The sequence below is a fragment of the Pelophylax lessonae genome (genome assembly GCF_965119305.1).
Source record: "Pelophylax lessonae genome assembly, chromosome: 1".
NCBI lineage: Eukaryota > Metazoa > Chordata > Amphibia > Anura > Ranidae > Pelophylax > Pelophylax lessonae.
Window position 1 is genome coordinate 321,062,425 of NC_138768.1, and position 18,149 is coordinate 321,080,573.

The following is an 18,149-nucleotide window of genomic DNA, read 5'->3' on the forward strand; positions in this document are numbered from 1 at the left end:
CTTCAGATACCTAAGCTTTAAACACCATTGAATGATTTGTATATTTGGATCATTATCACTTTTTAAAGTGATTGTAAAGTCTTGTTTTTTATTTTTTTTAAATTAAATAACAAATATGTTATACTTACCTTCTCTGTGCAGTTTTTTTTTGCGCAGGCAAGCCTGGATCCTCCTCTTCTAAGGTCCCTCTTCGCTCCTCCTGGCCCCTCTCTACTGTTGAGTGTCCCCACAGCAAGCAGCTTGCTATTGGGGCACCTGAGCTGTGGTTCAGCCCCGCCCCCTCTCTCTCCTGATTGGCTAACAAACTTTGATTGGCAGCCACAGGAGTCAATGGCCCCGCGGCTGTGTCATAACAATCCAGGAGAGAGAGTTCCGAACAGCTGAGGGACTCGTGGACATCGCTGGACAGAGATGGGGCTGAGGTAAGTATTAGGGGGTGATGGGGAGGCTGCTGCATACAGAAGGCTTTTTATCTCAATGCATAGAATGCATTAAGATAAAAAAAAAAAACCTTCTGCCTTTAGACATTGATGAGTGAGTTTTGGGTGGAGGAACTTGACTGGCAGTCCTGACCTCAACCCCATAGAACACCTTTGGGATGAATTAGAGCAGAGACTGTGAGCCAGGCCTTCTCATTTCCATAGACACACTCCTAAACCTTGTGGACAGCCTTCCCACAAGAGTTGCAGCTGTTATAGCTGCAAAGGGTGGGCCAACCCAATATTCAACCCTACGGACTAAGACTGGGATGCCATTAAAGTTAATGTGCGTGTAAAGGTAGGCATCCCAATACTTTTGGTAGTATAGTGTAGTGTATATAATTTTATTTTATTTTTTCTGAGTACAGATCATATATTTGTCTTGCAGATGGGGATTGTTAATTTAGGTATAGGTCAGCTATAACTACAGATTTAATTCAATCAGGTAAAACATGAAAAATAAATATTAAATGTAACTGTGACATTTTAGAATATAGAAACTGATATAATGTGCCTTCAGTCAATGAGAACTTTAAAGTGCAGAATTTAATCATTTCTGGCCACAGTGTGCTTTCTGCTGAATAACAAGCCACAGGCCTGCCCGCACCGCACGCTTCTGGGAAATTTTCACACTCCATTCGTACAGTAGTATATATAAATACAGCATAAGCCTGTCTGAGTCGTCTTGTCTCTTTGATGCAATGGGTTCGCTTATTTTCTTTCTTGTGGCTTGTTATATCCTCAGTATCTCAGCATGTAAGTAACCTCATCTTTATTCAGTCCCTTTGTAGTGTAGAGGAAACTTTTCAAGAAATTACATTTTCATTTTTCATCATATCTAATTTTTCGAATCTTTTTTTTTTTATCACTGGAATATTTTGTTTTTATAACATTTGTATATTACTTTTGTATAAACCGGTGATTGGTGAGAAAGTAAACGACCTATGTCCTTCAGACTAGGTTCACATTGAATGCGGCTTTGAAATTGTGCACCTTCACTTGAAATCACTTGATTTCAAAGCCACATGTCAGTGTGACTTGGCTGACATCTGTGCGACTTCATGCACAGATGTCTATGAAAGTTGCACTTGAAATCACCAAAAGCAACGATTTAAAAAGTTCCATTGCCGACAATAGGGTGCGACTTATTATGCGATTCGACCTGTCAAATCACATGAATAGTCACACCGGTGTGAACAGGGGCTGAATACTTGTAATGTCATAAGTAAGAAACTAGTGATGTCATAATTAGAACTAGTCATTTCTAAGAAACTAGTGATGTCATAAGTAGAACTAGTCATTTCTAAGAAACTAGTCATTAGTAGAAGTCTCTGTTTCCTAATTGGTGTCCTGTGCTTTATGCAATCCAGTGATTATACTGTAAAGTGTTGGTTTGCCATGAATTCATGCATCTAATTCCAAACTCACGGATTATACACAACTGATGGGTTTCTGTTCATTTTTATAATGAGCTGCAAACTTCATGGTATTCTAAAAATCAATTTCTGTCAATGCAGACCATTCTTATTAAAAATATGCATTGCAATGTGCTTTAACCACTTCTGGACCAGAAGGATTTTCCACCTTAATGACAGGCCATTTTTTTGCGATACGGCACTGCGTTACTTTACCTGACAATTGCGCGGTCGTGCAACGCTGTACTAAAATAAAATTGATGTCTTTTTTTTCACACAAACAGAGCTTTCCTTTGGTGGTATTTGATCACCTGTGTCATTTTTATTTTTTGTGCTATAAACAAGAAAAGAGCGACATTTCTGAAAAGAAAAAACAACAATTTTTAACATTCTGCTATATAACATTCCCAAATACAAAATTTAAAATCAACATTTTTCATCCTTTCAGGCTAATTTGTATTCTGCTACATATTTTTGGTAAAAAAAAAAAAAAAAAAAAACGCAATAAGTGTATTTTGATTGGTTTGCGCAAAAGTTATTGCGCCTACAAACTAGGGGAAAGATTTATGTAATTTTTATTTATTTTTTTTACTAGTAATGGCAGCGATCAGCGATTTTTAGCGGGACTGTGACATTGTAGCGGACAGATCGAACCCTGAACTGACATTTTTGACACTTTTGGGGGGAACCAGTGACATTACTACAGTAATCAGTGCTAAAAATTTGCACTGTTACTGTAATAATGACACAACACTGGCAGGGAAGGGGTTAACCCAGGGGTGATCAAAGGGTTAAGTGTGAGGCTAGGGGAGTGTTTACTAACTGGATTGGGGATGGGCGTGTGAAATGACCATAGAGACCTGTGTTCTTAGATAGAAGGATCACAGGTGCTCCGTGATCATTTCAGAGAGAAGAACGGTCGGCTGTGTTTACAACAGCAGACTGTCCTTTTCTCTCAGCAGGGAGCAGTCGTAGGTGCCCAGTGGCAATAGCGGCCGCCGGCCCCGTGGATTAACTTCCCCACTGCCTAGTGAGGGCGGGAGCAGGCCGGAGGCGGCGCATGCTCACCCCCTAGCATCCAGTGCGCGACCGACGTAGGGCTACGTCGGTTCGCACAGGAGAGCTAGCCTGTTGCAGTAAATGTGCGACGGGCGGTCTCAAAGGTGTTAAAATGAACCTACACAATGCAGCTTCAGGTGCCTTTCACTGTAGTTTCCTATTTAAGTCAATTGTATGAAGAACTTTAGTTCACACTGCTGCTATGGCAAAGTCATGCAACTTTGCTTTTCGACTTGCTTCTAACTTGATCCCACTTGGATGCTATTTAGAAGCCTGTACAAGGGCTGAAATCGCACCCATGTTGGACCAAAGTAGTGCAGGAACCTTTTCTAAAGTCGGAGCGACTTGCGTCTTATCAGTGAATTCGACATGTCATGCGACTTGAGGTCTCACAAGTCAGGTCCCATTTTACAGCAGTGTGAACCTAGCCTTAGAAAGCATCTGAGTCACATCAGAGCATTTGTTATATTGCATGCGCTATTGCAGGGAAGATGTGTCAAAGTCATGCATGGCTGATCCTATGTCCAAGGCAGCATCGAATGTGCATCTAATGTGCATCTAAAGTGCACTTCTGGGATTTTGCTTTGATGCTTGCAGTAAAACTCATGGGAGGAAATCTGGGGCACCGAAATCTTTTCTTAAAAGTAATTTTACATAACCATGTCATGGTAACAAGTCAGTGACAGGAAAAGGGTTCTTATGCCCCATACACACGTGCAGATTATCTGAAGACTTTTGTCTGCAGACTTACCTTTTCTATGTAGTGCAAGGGCCTGCCGGATTGCATACAAATTGAAAGTGTTTAGATTTGACCTCCATATTATATGGTTTTGGTAAGTCTGCAGACAAAAGTCTGCAGATAATCTGCACGTGTGTATGGGGCATTAGGCTCCATTCACACCTGGGCGTTTTTGTTTCAGGCGTTTTTTCAGGCGTTTTTTTCAGGCGTTTTTATGGGCGTTTTTGCAGGCGTTTTTTGTGCAGGCATTTTTAGATTGACTAGAGACCAATGGAAAACGCCTGTAATCTGCCCAAAAAGAAGCTCATGTACTTTTTTGAGCGTTGGGCGTTTTGCTTCAGGCATTAAAACGCTCAGATGTGAACAGGGGCCATTTAAATGAATGGGGTTTTACTTGTTGGGCGTTTTGGAAACGTTTCTTTTGAGCGTTTTTGGAGCTGAAAACGCCCAGGTGTGAATGGAGCCTAAGGCTGCATTCACACTTGAGCGTATCGTTTTTTACCGCGATTTTACAGCGATTTTTACTACGATTTTTACCGCGATTTTACCGCGATTTTTTCAGGCGTTTTTCATTGACATCTATCAAAAACGCTGGTAATCAGCCCAAAAAGAAGCTCATGTACTTTTTTCAGCTACAGGCGTTTTGCAAAACGCTCAGATGTGAACAGGGGCCATTTAAATGAATGGGGTTTTACTTGTTGGGTGTTTTGGAAGCGTTTCTTTTGAGCGTTTTTGGAGCTGAAAACGCCCAGGTGTGAATGGAGCCTTAGGGAAAATATAGATAACTGGAAAATAATGCACAATAATTAAATAAAATAAAATGGCGAAATGTTAAATATCTGATTTAAGTTACTTCAGCAGAGGTTAGGGCATGTAATCGCAGGCAAAAATGGCCAGCACACCAAAAAGAGAATCTTAAAGTAGTATTAGACCCAAATCCAAAATTATAATATATTGCAGCTTAGCAATTAAAAGCTGCATTAGTTTTCTTTTTCTTTTTTTTTTTTTGGGGGGGGGGGGGCTTTTTTCCTTCTGTTTTCATCTGGTGATCTGGTCAATAACACGCCTCCTGTATTAGTGTGCCTCCACTCTGGATGAAGGAGCACAGGGGACACCTTTGGACAACAGCATTGTCAGTCTGGGGGGGGGGTTTAGTGTTGGATGTACTAGCAGATTTACTATACTCCAGCTCACACTTTATAAGTAGTTAGATAGGGATAAACTTTTTACATTAATAAATAAGAGCTAACCATTGTAAGCACCCCTGTCAGTAATAAATGTTTTGTCTCAACCTTGTAACTGATTATTCTGCTGGAGAGATTGTTCTTTTGAAAAACAACAGACTTACTGGCTGGATCACCAGATTAATATAGAAGAAAAAAAGCTTAAAAAGAAACCTAAAAAAACAATACCATCTAAGAATTAGTAAGCTGCAATATAATAAATGTTTGCTTTTGGGTTTAATACTGCTTTAAAGAGGAAGTAAACTCTTCCTTTTTTTTCCCTGCAAAGTAAATGCATAATGTGCTAGTATACACCGCATACTAGCACATTATGTGACACTTACCTGCAACGAAGCCCGCGTTGTCCCCGCTGCCAGCTGCATGCATCTTCACCTGTCTTCCTTCCAGGTCTGCGGATTCCGGCTGTATTACTGATGTCACTCCCGCACATGCGTGCGGGTGCCGCTGATCACGGCACACCTTCCCCCCTCATCAACACAAAAAAATACATTTTTATTTATAACATTTATGTTTTTATTACATTCCTCATTTCAGACCCACTCACTCACTCCTAATATGAAGTAAAGGCTTCTTTTTTAGGTGTATGTACAGGTACATATATATCTAAACGTACAGATGAAAAAAGTGAACAGGAATTTGATTTTCCTATGACTGGATTCACATAATTTATTGTCTTAGGATTCTCCACTCCTTTAGTAAATGATCCTTCTTTGGCCTCATGTACACTGGTGTGAATGAGGCTCTGGCATTTAGCTGGAGCTGGAGGGAACTGTTGCAGCATCCAGCCCCACTGCCAGCAGCCTGTCAAACTCTATTATAATGCTGATAGCTGCAGCTGGACGGGGCTGAATGTGCACATATGTATATAAGGTTAGGGCAATATATGCTCAGGGACAAATGCCCAGAATGTAAACGTCTTGTGTTCTAAGCATTCATGCTTGCAATAATGAGCTGTCCAGAAAAATACTTTATTTGCTCTGGGACCAGACATCAATATTCATCATGGCCTTATCTTGACCAATATCCTGGAAGGGTTCAGTTTAGCAATTTTACTAAAATATGGAAAATTGTTATCCATACTTACTGTCATTTTACTTTCCTGGAGGCTCATCGTGTCAACCTACCTTTAGGGGCAGGACCAAATCAAGTGTAGGCTGCCATGATGAGCTCCAGGAAATAAAGTTTTTTCTGTAGGAAAGTCCTTATTTTGATTTCAAAGTTTGTAATGTGTAATGGTGGTAAGTGTTGTATTATACTGTAGTATCTGCCTTTGACTCTTGCTGTATAAATGAGATGTGAATTTCTACTATCCTATGAATTTAGACTCAATTACTATGTTATATTATCCCAAACCAGATGAGATTATTAAAGGAGAAGAAGTCAGTCCTCATTCCATGCCTTATATGGCATTTCTGAAGTTTGACATAACAGGAAATTCATATAAAAGATGTGGTGGGATCCTGATAAGTGAAGATGTTGTTTTGACGGCAGCTCACTGCAATGACACGTACGTATGGGAAACTTCATTTCATTAGGGTTTCAGTTACAGAACTGTGTATAAAGAAAACCTGGGAGTGTGTACTTTATACAAAGATCTGACTCCACTCTTTATGGAGAAAATACATATAAAAAAAAAAATTAACTAGAGAAGGAACATAAGCATGCCTTTAGAAAAGTCATAGCAAACAGCAGACATAAAGGTTTGTGACTTATCCACACCACAAGATTTTTTAAAGTAAAGTTATATTTTAGGATAACCCATCACTAAAATTTTAACACTTAAAACAGTCAGACCTAACATGTTCTTGTTATATCTACATTTTATTTTTTTTTAAATTTTATTTATTTTGCTGTAAAGTAAATAACACACTGTATTAATTGATATTTAAAGCGTTTGTTACCCTAAAAAAATAAAATAAAAAAATAAATAATAAAAAGATCCTGTTCCTTTAAAGAATGAATAACAGCACTTTGTATCCGCTAAAATACCTGGCTGATCCTGCCTGGTGCTGTCCTCCCCTCTGTAAACTCAGGGCTGGCGCCACCTCTAGGCAAGGTAGGCACTGGCCTAGAGTGCACACCATTCGGGGGCGCCTCCAGGGCCGAAACTAGGGGGGCAGGCAGTCGCCCGTCCACTCTGCCACTGTGGAATGGGGGGTGACCGCCACCTGCTCGCTCGCCACTGGGGAGGCTGACCACTGTCACTGCCTATCCTCTCCAGAGAGAGGCCATGTAGGGAGGAGAAAACTGAAGGACAAAGTCAGCTAACTAGCTGATGACCAATAGAGGTAAGGGGGAGGAGCTCTGCGAGGAGTCCCCATGTCATCAGAGCCATGAGGAGGGATCCATCGACTTACATAGTGGGTAATTGCCAGTCCCCCTCCCACCACCGGTCCCATCTCACCTGTGGTGGTGGGAGGGAAGGCACTGCTGCTGATCTCATCCCTATCCCCCCATCACCTCTGCCACTGATCCTATACTATCTCATCACCGCTGGTCCTATTCCCCCTCCCCCATTCCTGTTGCCACTCATCCCATCCCATTCCTGTTGCCATTCATCCCATACCATCCCTGCTGTCAATTATCCCATCCCACCCCTGATGCCACTCATCCTATCCTATCCCTGCTGCCATTCATCTCATCCCTGCTGTCACACATCCCATCCTATCCCATCCTTGCTGCCACTCATCCCATTCCATCCCTGCTGCCACTCATCCCATCCCTGTTGCCACTCATCACATCCTATCCCTGCTGCCATTCCTCCCATCCCTGCTGCCACTAATCCCATCTCTGCTGCCACTCATCCCATCCCATCTCTGCTGCCACTCATCCCATCCCAAGCCTGCTGCCACTCATCTCATTCTTGCTGCCACTTATCCCATCCCATCCCTGCTGCCACTCATTCCCATCCTATCCCTGCTGTCACTCATCCCATTCCTGCTGCCTCTCATCCCATCCTTGCTGTCACTCATCCCATCCTATCCCTGCTGCCTTCCACCCCATCCCTGCTACCACTCATCCCATCCTACCCTTGCTGTTATTCATCCCATCCCTGCTGCCACTCCTCCCACCCCTGCTGCCACTTATCCCACCCCATCCCTGCTGCCACTCATCCCAGCCCATCTCTGCTGCCACTCATCCCATCCCATCCCTGCTGCCACTCATCCCATTCCATCCCTGCTGTCACTCATCCCATTCCATCCCATCCCTGATGCCACTCATCCCATCCCATCCCATCCTTACTGCCACTCATCCCATCCCTGCTGCCATCCATCACATTCCATCCCTGCTGCCACTCATCCCATTCCATCCCTGCTGTCACTCATCCCATTCCATCCCATCCCTGATGCCACTCATCCCATCCCATCCCTGATGCCACTCATCCCATCCCATCCTTACTGCCACTCATCCCATCCCTGGTGCCACCCATTCCATCCCATCCCATACTTCCTGCCACTCATCCCAACCCATCCCTGCTGCCCCTCATTCCATCCCATCCCTGCTGCCACTCCTCTTATCCCTGCTGCCACTCATCTCATTCCATCCCTGCCACTCATCCCATCCCATCCCTGATGCCACTCATCCCATCCCATCCTTACTGCCACACATCCCATCCCATCCCTGCTATCGCTTATCCCATCCCTGCTGCCACTCATTCCATCCCTGCTGCCACTCATCCCATGCCATCCCATCCTTGCTGCCACTCAACCCATCCCTGCTGCCACTCATCCCAACCCATCTCTGTTGCCACTCATTCCATCCTGTCCCATCCCTTTTGCCACTTATCCCATCTATTTCCTGCTGCCACTTATCCCATCCCATTCCTGCTGGTACTCATCCCATCTTTGCTGCCACTCATCCCATCCCTGCTGCCACTCACCCATCCCAAGCCTGCTGCCACTCATCCCATCTTTGCTGCCACTCATCCCATCCCTTCCCTGCTGCCACCCACCCCATACTATACCTGCTGCCACTCATCCCATCCCTGCTGCCACTCCTCCCATCCCTGGTGCCACTGATCCCATCCCACCCCTGCTGCCACTCCTTCAATCCATGCTGCCACTCCTCACATCCCATCCCATCCCTGCTGCCACTCACCCCACCCCTGCTGTCACTCATCCTAACCCTGCTGCCACTCATCCCATCCAATCCTATCCCTGCTGCCTACCATCCCATCCCTGCTGCCACTCATCCCATCCTATCCCTGCTGCCATTCATCCCATCCCATCCCTGCTGACACTCATTTCATCCCTGCTGTCACTCATCCCATCCTATCCCTGCTGTCACTCACCCCATCCCATCCCTGCTGCCACTCATCCCATCCCATCCCTGCTGCCACTCATCCCATCCCTGTTGACACTCCTCTTATCCCTGCTGCCACTCCTCTCATTCCATCCCTTTTGCCTCCCATCCCATCCCGGATGCCGTTCATCCCATCCCTGCTGCCACTCCTCCTATCCCTGGTGCCACTCATCCTATCCCATCCCATTTGCCACTCATCTCATTCTATCCCTGTTGCCACTCATCCCATCCCTGATGCCACTCACCCCACCCATCCCTGATGCCACACATGCCACCCCATCCCTGCTGCCATTTATCCCATCCCTGCTGCCACTTATCCCATCCCTGCTGCCACTCATCCCCTCCCTGCTGCCACTCATCCCATGCCATCCCATCCTTGCTGCCACTCATCCCATCCCTGCTGCCACTCTTCCAATCCCATCCCTGCTGCCACTCATCCCAGCCCATCTCTGTTGCCACTCGTTCCATCCCGTCCCATCCCTGCTGCCACTTATCCCATCCCATTCCTGCTGCCACTCATCCCATCCCTGCTGCCACTCCTCCTATCCCTGGTGCCACTCATCCTATCCCATCCCATTTGCCACTCATCTCATTCTATCCCTGTTGCCACTCATCCCATCCCTGATGCCACTCACCCCACCCATCCCTGATGCCACACATGCCACCCCATCCCTGCTGCCATTTATCCCATCCCTGCTGCCACTTATCCCATCCCTGCTGCCACTCATCCCCTCCCTGCTGCCACTCATCCCATGCCATCCCATCCTTGCTGCCACTCATCCCATCCCTGCTGCCACTCTTCCAATCCCATCCCTGCTGCCACTCATCCCAGCCCATCTCTGTTGCCACTCGTTCCATCCCGTCCCATCCCTGCTGCCACTTATACCATCCCATTCCTGCTGCCACTCATCCCATCCCTGCTGCCACTAACCTCATCCCAAACCTGCTGCCACTCATCCCATCTTTGCTGCTATTCATCCCATCCCTGCTGCCACTCACCCCATCCAGAGCCTGCTGCCACTCATCCCATCTTTGCTGCCACTCATCCCATCCCTGCTGCCACCCATCCCATCCCTGCTGGAACTCATCCCATTCCTGCTTGCATTCATCCTATCCCATCCCTGCTGTCACTCATCCCATCCAATCCTTTCCCTGCTGCCACTCATCCCATCCCTGCTGCCACTCCTCCCATCCCTGGTGCCACTGATCCCATCCCATCCCTACTGCCACTCCTCCAATCCATGCTGCCACTCATCCTATCCCATCCCTACTGACACCCATCCCATCCCTTCCCTGCTGACACTCCTCTTATTCCTGTTGCCACTCATCTCAACCCATCCCATCCCTGCTGCCACTCATCCCATCCCATCCCTTCTGCCACTCATCCCATCCCTAATGCCACTCATTCCATCTAATCCTATCCCTGCTGCATCCCTTCCCTGCTGCCACTCATCCCATCCTATCTCTGCTTCCATTCATCCCATCCAATCCCATCCCTGCTGCCACTCATTCCATCCCTGCTGCCACTCATCCCATCTTATCCCTGCTGTCACTCATCCCATCCCATCCCTGCTGCCACCCATCCCATCCCAAACCTGCTGCCACTCAATCCATCCCATCCCTTCTCCAACTCATCCCATCACACCCCTGATGCCACTCATCCCATCTCATCCTTACTGCCACTCATCCCATCCCTGCTGCCACACATCCCATCCCTGGTGCCACTCCTCCCATCCCATCCCTGCTGCCACTCATCCCATCCCTGCTGCCACTTATCCCATGCCATCCCATCCTTGCTGCCACTCATCCCATCCCTGCTGCCACTCTTCCAATCCCATCCCTGCTGCCAATCATCCCAACCCATCTCTGCTGACACTTATCCCATCCCGTCCCATCCCTGCTGCCACTTATCCCATCCCATTCCTGCTGACACTCATCTCATCCCTGCTGCCACTCACCCCATCCCAAGCCTGCTGCCACTCACCCCATCCCAAGCCTGCTGCCACTCATTCCATCTTTGCTGCCACTCATCCCATCCTATCCCTGCTGCTACTCATCCCATCCAATCCCTGCTGGCAATCATCCCACCCCTGCTTCCACTCATCCCATCCCATCCCTGCTGCCACTCATCCCATCCCATACAATCCTATCCCTGCTACCACTAATCCCATTCCATCCCTGCTACCACTCCTCATATCCCTGGTGCCAATGAACCCATCCAATCCTATCCCTACTGCCTCCCATCCAATCTCTGCTGCCACTCATCCCATCCCATCCCTGCTGCCACTCATCCCATCTCATCCTTACTGCCACTCATCCCATCCCATCCCTGCTGCCACACGTCCCATACCATCCCTGCTGCCATTTATCCCATCCATGCTTCCACTCCTCCCATTCCATTCCATACAACCCCATCCCTGCTGCCACTCCTCCCATCCCTGGTGCCACTGAACCCATCCAATCCTATCCCTGCTGCCTCCCATCCCATCTCTTCTGTCACTCATCCCATCCTATCCCTGCTGCCATTCATCCCATCCCTGATGCCACTCATTCCATCCCTGCTGCCACTCATCCCATCCTATCCCTGCTGTCACTCATCCCATCCCATCCCTGCTGCCACTCATCCCATCCCTTCCCTGCTGCCACCCATCCCATCCCTGCTTCCACTCATCCCATTCCATCCCTGCTGCCATTCATCCCATCCCATCCCTGCTACCACTCACCCCATCCCATCCCTGCTGCCACTCATCCTATCCCATCCCTGCTGTCACTTATCCCATCCCATCCCTGCTGCCACTCATTCCATCCCATCCGTTCTGCCTGCTGCCACTCAACCCATACCATCCCTGCTGCCACTCATCCCATCTTATCCCTGCTGTCACTCATCCCATCCCATCCCTGCTGCCACCCATCCCATCCCAAACCTGCTGCCACTCAATCCATCCCATCCCTTCTCCAACTCATCCCATCACACCCCTGATGCCACTCATCCCATCTCATCCTTACTGCCACTCATCCCATCCCTGCTGCCACACATCCCATCCCTGGTGCCACTCCTCCCATCCCATCCCTGCTGCCACTCATCCCATCCCTGCTGCCACTTATCCCATGCCATCCCATCCTTGCTGCCACTCATCCCATCCCTGCTGCCACTCTTCCAATCCCATCCCTGCTGCCAATCATCCCAACCCATCTCTGCTGACACTTATCCCATCCCGTCCCATCCCTGCTGCCACTTATCCCATCCCATTCCTGCTGACACTCATCTCATCCCTGCTGCCACTCACCCCATCCCAAGCCTGCTGCCACTCACCCCATCCCAAGCCTGCTGCCACTCATTCCATCTTTGCTGCCACTCATCCCATCCTATCCCTGCTGCTACTCATCCCATCCAATCCCTGCTGGCAATCATCCCACCCCTGCTTCCACTCATCCCATCCCATCCCTGCTGCCACTCATCCCATCCCATACAATCCTATCCCTGCTACCACTAATCCCATTCCATCCCTGCTACCACTCCTCCCATCCCTGGTGCCAATGAACCCATCCAATCCTATCCCTACTGCCTCCCATCCAATCTCTGCTGCCACTCATCCCATCCCATCCCTGCTGCCACTCATCCCATCTCATCCTTACTGCCACTCATCCCATCCCATCCCTGCTGCCACACGTCCCATACCATCCCTGCTGCCATTTATCCCATCCATGCTTCCACTCCTCCCATTCCATTCCATACAACCCCATCCCTGCTGCCACTCCTCCCATCCCTGGTGCCACTGAACCCATCCAATCCTATCCCTGCTGCCTCCCATCCCATCTCTTCTGTCACTCATCCCATCCTATCCCTGCTGCCATTCATCCCATCCCATCCCATCCAATCCCATCCCTGCTGCCAATCATCCCAACCCATCTCTGCTGACACTTATCCCATCCCGTCCCATCCCTGCTGCCACTTATCCCATCCCATTCCTGCTGACACTCATCTCATCCCTGCTGCCACTCACCCCATCCCAAGCCTGCTGCCACTCACCCCATCCCAAGCCTGCTGCCACTCATTCCATCTTTGCTGCCACTCATCCCATCCTATCCCTGCTGCTACTCATCCCATCCAATCCCTGCTGGCAATCATCCCACCCCTGCTTCCACTCATCCAATCCTATCCCTACTGCCTCCCATCCAATCTCTGCTGCCACTCATCCCATCCCATCCCTGCTGCCACTCATCCCATCTCATCCTTACTGCCACTCATCCCATCCCATCCCTGCTGCCACACGTCCCATACCATCCCTGCTGCCATTTATCCCATCCATGCTTCCACTCCTCCCATTCCATTCCATACAACCCCATCCCTGCTGCCACTCCTCCCATCCCTGGTGCCACTGAACCCATCCAATCCTATCCCTGCTGCCTCCCATCCCATCTCTTCTGTCACTCATCCCATCCTATCCCTGCTGTCACTCATCCCATCCCATCCCTGCTGCCACTCATCCCATCCCTTCCCTGCTGCCACCCATCCCATCCCTGCTTCCACTCATCCCATTCCATCCCTGCTGCCATTCATCCCATCCCATCCCTGCTACCACTCACCCCATCCCATCCCTGCTGCCACTCATCCTATCCCATCCCTGCTGTCACTTATCCCATCCCATCCCTGCTGCCACTCATCCCATCCCATCCGTGCTGCCTGCTGCCACTCAACCCATACCATCCCTGCTGCTTTCCATCCCATCCCTGTTGCCACTCATCCCATCCCTGCTTCCACTCATCCCATCCCTGCTGCCACTCAACCCATCCCATCCCCCCACTGCTGTGAACTTACCACGGTTTATCATGGCTTCTGAGCCCTGACACCGTGGTCAGTTTATGTGCTTCCGTCATCCACTGTCTCTCCCCTGTGCCTGCATCTTGTATTCCTTGCTACAGGGTAAATGTACCATTTGTGCAAACTGTACATCTGCACAAGGGTCCTCTGAGACTTATGGTGGCCATAGACACGTTCATAAATGACTGATTTTGGTTTCAGTCGATCTCTCCTAATAGGAATAATTGATCTAAAGTCAAAAACCCATTTGACTAATATAACACACAAAGGAAAGTGGATTTCCATTACTTGTTGGAGGATACAATTATAAGTTATTGCTCACATCTCTGTTTTCAGCATTCTTCATGATGTTCCTGCCATGCTTCTTATTATTGTAACAAGCAATTGCTGTTGGGCAAAGAGCACCTCCTTCACTCCCTGCCTGATATACAGAAGGCTTTTTGACTTTCCTCCTGATTCTTCATTGGTTGGAAGTGAAGAGAGGGTTACTGTTTGACAGCAACTAGGCCATTGGATTGGGGGGGGGGGGGGGGTTCTCAATGGCCCACTGGTGGCAAAGACATACATACACATTTGCAACACAGTTGCCTCAGCTGAGTTTCTATGGATGAATTGAGGTAGGAGATAGAAGAAGTGGAGAGAAAGAGCATTGTGACAGCTTACTGGGGAAGGAAGGAGGGGTATAGTGCTAAGGACAGGTTTCCTCATTTGTCTGTTTAGCTTTTCACCAGTTAACATCCAGCCTATCCCCATGCAGTCACCCACAGATTCATCGGACACGTCTCTTTTCTTTTGATTACACTTGCATTTTCTTGTGTTTGTATTACAGAAATATGCAAGTAATATTGGGAGCTCATAATGTTATATCTAAAGAAAATTCCTGGCAGGTAATAAAAGTTTGTAAAATTGCCCCACACAAACAATACTATAAAGATGGCAATGACATCATGCTGCTAAAGGTAAGTTCGGAGAAAATGTGGTATTGTTTTCCAATTGTGCTGAAATGTTTGGTTGACATGGTTTCATAGGTAGTTAAAGCTTTTCTAAGCATATAAACTTTCCGTTAAATATATTCCTCAATAGATACAGGGGATGTATTACTACTTTTTGTGCATCAAACACCTTTTCAAACCTAGATATTACTAAATAAAAGTAGCAGAGACATTATCACTGTGCTGTACACAGGGGCGGAGACAAGACCAGTCACACTGCACAAGGAGAGACCAGTCTTTATTACAGGAAGCTCCTCACAGAGACAAGGTTTCACACTGATTACTTCACAGAAGAAATACACAAAGCACACCAAGACAAGAATACAAACGCCTCTTGTATTTAGACAATTTTTACTTATCCTGCCATTTAGCTCTAATTTTCTAATGTGGAGCACCATTGCCTTTTAAGCAATCATTCAGATTTCCATTCTTGGGTAATGGTAATGAATGGTGCCAGAACTACACTGTTTGGAATATAGTGTTTTTTTTTTCTTTCAATACAAGGTATAAGGAAATTATACTTTTATTGATTAGTCTTAAACAAAATTGCTTGCAATTGCTTTTTTTTTGCTTGCATTCCCAAAAATATTGGGAAGTAAAACTTAAAGCCTAACTACAGCCAAAACCTATTTTTTTTTTTTTTTTTGTTTTTTTACAGTGGGGAAAAGTTAGCATTGTTATTGCTGTCTGTGTCCTCACTGAGAGAATTTCCACTCTCATTTTACAGCCCTTGTTAGGTGGTGCATCAAATGCTAGGTAAAGCTATCACTGGACACAGGGGCTAGGTTAGACCAAACAAGAGGAGGAACCTCATCTGTGGTGATGCACTTTACCTGGGTATAGAGTAAGAATGTGTAGAAAACTTTATTTGAGCTTGTTGTATAAAGTGTAAAACACACTTCAAATCGAATAACTTAATATTAACCCACAATAGGTTCAACAGATGATGAAGTGCATCCAACCAGAGTTCTCAATACTTCTCTAAAGGCTACGAGCCCAAAAAGTCTATATATACTTGACCTACAATCAATAAGAATGGAATAATAGCAGCATAATTATATTTCCCCCATATCAAGGAGATTTGCTGTATTTAGTATTTGCTCAGAGCTATGTATACCTTCTCCTTGCCCCCATATGAAAATGCTTGGGTCTGGCAATAGGCTACGCAGGCACAGAGAAAAGCACTGTGGAAGACGGGGGTGAGAAGCACCCAAAAAGGCCCAAGTACACTATTAGCATGGCTCCATGGGCATAGGGCAGCTGTTACGCAGTCTTTCTATTATAATGATTAGTTTAACTTTAATACAGTCAGAGTCACTATGATAATGATAAAACGCCTATTTTTTAAGATGATGTTGTTCTTGATTTGCTAATGAAATAATTTCACCTTTGTATGCTTGTGTTGTAGCTCAGAGAAAAAGCAGTGTTAAATCGATATGTATTGCCACTGCCCATTAACCCCAGCAGAGGGAAGGTGAACCCTGGAAGCGTGTGCTGTGTAGCAGGTTGGGGCAGAGATAAAGGATATAACAACTTTGAGTCTCCAACACTAAAAAAAACTGATCTAAAAGTGGTTTCAGCTGAAATATGTTCTAAGACATACCCAAATATTGATGTGAAGAAATTTATCTGTGCTGGAGACCCACAGGAAGAAAAGTATGCATCGAATGTGAGTATTATATTTTACCTTCACTGGTTCCTCCATCCCCACTGCTTCCAGCAATATGCTAATGATATTTTATTGCATACCTTATTTTAGACCCAATGACATCATTGTGTCTCTGTACTTCTCTATACAATACAGGCAGATTATAACTAGTGGGAGAGGCCTGGGGGTGCTGTTTTAAAAAACAAGACAGCACCCTGACATAGTACTTCTCCCAAGACCTACAGCCCTAATGCAAGCAGGGGCTGGTGCTTGGGAGGAGATATGCAAATATCAAAATGCCATGGTTGGTGAAAGTCAGTAAGGAGGAGTGGGAGCTTCTAGGCAAGCTGTATTTGCATGCACCAGACTGCGCTAGGCATCACCCACATGTGACAAAAGGGGCAGACCAGGGGCAGTAAAGCTGGGAAGGGAAGGGGTAGAAGATGCTGCATGCCTCCAGCCAGGAAAGAGGCGGACTCTATCCAACTTGCTCATATAGAGCTCACAGTGTGTAATGAAATCACTGTAAGTGATTTTAGTATACGAAAGGAGCTTATTCAAGACTGAAGGTAAGACTGAAGCTCAGCTTTAAGAATACAAACTCTTTACTGAATAGTGCCTGCACATCAAGACCTAAAGTGTATTTCCACTTCTGCAGCTTAGCTGGGATACAGCCTACTTTAAATTAGTTACATTCACATTGCATACCCTAAAAAAAAAAAAACATTTAAAAACTGCAGATTACCTTTTTTAGATGCTCTATTCTGGACTCTCCAGTACAGTAAAATCCATCTTATGTAGCTCTCTTTGTTCAACAGGGGACTAGGTAGCGGTGTTTAACCCTGCCTGTACTACGCAGGCAGCTCTTCATTATCACTTGTAAGTGAATTTGAACAACTGTATGTCCTAACAAAGGGTTAAAGGTTTAGAAGCACCTTACATTGTATGGTAATGAGAGGAAACTTATGCCTGTCCTTAGGACAGACTCAATCAGAAATTGTTCAAAAATTCTCAAATTCAGCAAAAAACATCTAACCAGTAAAAAATATACTGTGTGTATATAAATAAATCTATATATATATATATATATATATATATATATATACACACTGTATATGTCAAATTTAACTGCAAAAGTGGAAATATACTTTAAGTCCTCATGCACACAGGGCGTTTGAAAAAATGAGCTGCAAAGCCAGTTCTGAGGCCAGGAAAAGCAGCTGTAAAAACGTGCTTTTAGAAGTGTTTTGTATTGGTGTTAATGCACGTTTTAGCCACATTTAGCAGCGTTAGCGTTTAGCAGCCTTTCTCTGCCCTCTTCTATTTTCCAACCTCAAATACAACTACTACAGTTTAAAAACGTCTGACGTGGCCTAAGGCTGTATGCAGCCTTTAGCAGCGTCAGGTGTTTTTACAGCTTAACGATGCTGCTCCAGAAAGCGCAGGCCC

At 46.4% G+C, this 18,149-nt stretch overlaps 1 protein-coding gene across 2 annotated transcripts in view; it reads left to right on the top strand.

Annotated features, from left to right (window-relative positions):
* Positions 1 to 1,143: 1,143 nt before the first annotated feature.
* CCNB1IP1 (cyclin B1 interacting protein 1) overlaps positions 1,144 to 18,149 on the top strand; it is a 58,959-nt gene continuing 41,953 nt past the window's right edge. For both annotated transcript variants that reach the window (XM_082259880.1, XM_082259881.1), the window contains exon 1: positions 1,144 to 1,235. The gene's annotated coding sequence lies outside the window, so the exon portion shown is untranslated. The remainder of the gene's footprint in view (positions 1,236 to 18,149) is intronic.